Raw genomic sequence first — 3,314 nt, forward strand, 5'->3', positions numbered from 1 at the left:
GAGAGAGAGATAAGCAAGCAGGCAAGCAAGCAAGCAAGCCAAGATTAGAGAATGAGTTGGGGTAAATGCAGTGATGTTTTTTAAATTTTTATTTGATGTGCACTGGAAGAGGGGTGGTCTCATACGGCAAGTATATCCCAAACTCTATATTTTAACTGGAAAAGTTGGGGGTCGTCTTATACACCGGAAAATACGGTACTTTGTGGAAGCCACTTTATAATAAAGTAGTATAATGTTTTAGATTTCCGTAGTTGTTTTTGTGGTTTGGTATTGAAACCAATATTATATGTTTGTTGGTAGTGTTTGATATGTGATATTTGTTATCAATAAAAAATATTTTAAAAAAGAAAAGAAAGCATTCTGCACATGCTCAGGAGGGGTGCCACTGTCAGATCTTAGGAAGCCAAAGGGAATATTTTTGTAGCTAGAGGCAGTTGGACAGTCTAAAGCTCTCTGCACAAGGGGTACCTTTGTTAGAACTTGGGAACACAGAGGGAGTGCCAAAACTATTTTGCTAGATGCATGACTGAGAAGTATAAATTTATATTATTTTTTTTAATTATTACTGTTTTTGGCTTTTAGTTGGTCATGGCCTTCATATTTCTTGAAGGTCCTACATTTTGTCCAGTTTTGTGGGAGAGAATTATGGCAACCCAAGTTTATTTTTAAAAAAATATAAATAAACTAGTGTTAAGACCAGCAAGTCTATTTGTTAGTAAGCCTTTGCCATGTACTCAAAAATAATCAGCAAGCCTCAAAAATAAGTATGTCTTAATTGCTCAGTGTCTATTTCTCCAAGACTCTTTTTCAGCAGCAGGTGAAAATGAATCAGCACTCTGAATATGGAAAAAAAAAACATTTTTGATCAGAGACAAAATCTTTTCTGTATCAGGAGAGGGAACAGGACCTGAGGTGGGGTTGGATGTAAAAGAAGCTGGCTGAATGAAGGACTCTATGAATTGAATTTGGCCTGCAGGCCAGAAGTTTCTTATGTCTTCCTTGAGCTAAAGAAAACATGTAGTATTTGATAATTGATATGACAAGTAAGTAGCCACCAACACAAATACTTTCTATTCAAATATTGTGTTAGGCCACATATCAGGCAGGACCCAGACATGTTTGCTTATTGTATTTCCAGTACAGTCTTATACAGCACCAGTCTTATACAGCCTATAGGCTTAAAAAGCATGTGGCTGTTTCAGCATAAATGCATCACTGTAGCTTTGAATAGTTTTGGTGACATCCAAAACAAGAAGAAAACATCCCTTTGGAAAATTTCCCATTGCAATCATACTATGAAGCCATTCCTTACCAGTTTTGTATTGTCTTCTGAGTCTTCATCCTCTTCTCCCTTTTCAGAGTCACCAAAAAGATCATCTTCTTCATCACTTATCAATGCTATTTTCTGGGGGCAGAGGGGGAATGGTAAACACTGTATCTGATGTTGCATGCAGCATATTGACAAAGCAATCTTCTCTCTGGTGATACTTAGCCAACTTCATAGATACTGTTTTTCAGTGAGTAGCTTCCCAATATTGAACCCTAATATAAGCCCTTGTAAAAGCATCCGCCACCCTGCTTTGACTTTTTGTTGCATTATAACTTGGAACTGAAATTGATTTAATTGGCATTGTCACCATTTACAAGGCATTCAACACTGTAAAAGTTCAAAATATTTTTACTGTGAGTGAAATGTTAAGTAAACAAAAGCGCACTGACACTTATCAGTTGTATTAGGCATTCACCACCAGCACTAGTCCAAGTCAACATTGGTAGAAGAACATTCGGCAGCCGTTAAAGTTCTCACTCTTCTTGAGCAGATCTCTATCAGCTTTGCACATCTGAATCGTGATCTGCCAACTGGTCTTGAGAAAAGTGTTCCAGCTTTATCAAGTTTGATGGGGAGCACTGTAGCACAGCAACTTTCAAGTGTTGCCACAGATTCCCATTCAGACTAAGATCTGGCCTTTGACTGGGCCAAAGAAATTCAGGTTCTTCTTTTTAAACCACTCCAGTGCTACTGCAGCTGTGGGCTTACAGCCATTTTCCTGTTGGAAAGTGAACCTCCATACAAGTCCCCTACAGAATGAAATAGAGTTTCCTCTACATTTGCCCTATATTTGGCCCCATTCAACTTGCCATCATAATTGACCAGTTTCCCAGAGCCTGTAAGGGAAAAGCATCTCCAGAATATTTGGGAGCCACAACCATGCTGCACCTTGGGGATGGTGTTCTTAGGGCAACGTGCATTGTTTGTTTTGCACTATGCATAGCATTCTGAGGCAAGGCCAAAAGTTCATTTTTGGTCTCATTGGAGAACTTTCTCCCACATTTGCTGTGTCTACCACATCGGGTTTTTTTTCAAAGTTCAAATAGTAATTGATATGGATCTGTTTCAGCAATAACTTTCTTCTTACCACTGTTCTGTAAAGCCCTGCTTTGTCGATCATCTGAGTGAGAGATATACCATGGGGCTATTTCTCCTCTCTAACTATTAGATCTCTCTCAGCACCTTCGGAGTTACTATTGGCATCTTGTTCACTTCCTGATCAATGCCCTGATTACCCAGTCACTGAGTTTTAATGGATGGTCTTGTTTTGAGTTATGCTCCACTTTGTTGTAATGGATTAAGTGGTGGTCTGATGATGTTTGTTGTTTGGGATATGTACTTTTAATAACCGAAGCCTAATTTATTCTGGACTTCTTTTAATAGCTCCTTGCTCTTTATGCTGCTATTTATTTAGATGTGCCCTCCAAGAAACTCTAGGACCTTCCAAAAACAGTTCTTTTTCATTTGAGATAATGTGTCACTCTTAACTGAGCACAGATAGATTCCATTTAACTACTTAGGTGACTACTGGATGCAATGTGTTGCACCAGGGCTTATTTAAGCATACCACAGTAAATGAGGTGAATATTTTTGGAACTAAGAAATGCCAGTTCGTTTTTATTTAATCTTTTCACCAAAATAAAAATATTTTGTGTTGATCACACACAAACGTTGACTATCTTGTGTACATCAAAGCCAAATGAATCAATTTCACTTCTAAGTAACACATCAAAATGTGGAAAAATCCTTTTCTCCAAGGATTTCCCCACATTTTGATGTGTTATCTACAAGCGAAATTGGAGAAAAGAAAAAAGTGAGAGAAAGAAAATCCACATGATGTTATAGCATGGCGGTTATATAAAATTAGTTCACTGAAAAGAAGTGGAAGTTTAAGAAGATAGTGAGAGAAGAACTGTATAAGACAGGGGTAGGCAACCTTTTGGAGCCGGGGGCCGGGTTGGTGTCCCCCCGACAAGTCGGGGGG

At 38.4% G+C, this 3,314-nt stretch overlaps 1 protein-coding gene across 1 annotated transcript in view; it reads right to left on the minus strand.

Moving 5' to 3' along the window:
• LOC121926472 (WASH complex subunit 2C-like) overlaps window positions 1-3,314 on the minus strand; it is a 293,675-nt gene that overhangs the window by 272,412 nt on the left and 17,949 nt on the right. The gene's annotated exons all lie outside the window — the stretch shown is intronic.

The sequence above is a fragment of the Sceloporus undulatus genome, chromosome 3, assembly GCF_019175285.1.
Source record: "Sceloporus undulatus isolate JIND9_A2432 ecotype Alabama chromosome 3, SceUnd_v1.1, whole genome shotgun sequence".
NCBI classification, from domain to species: domain Eukaryota; kingdom Metazoa; phylum Chordata; class Lepidosauria; order Squamata; family Phrynosomatidae; genus Sceloporus; species Sceloporus undulatus.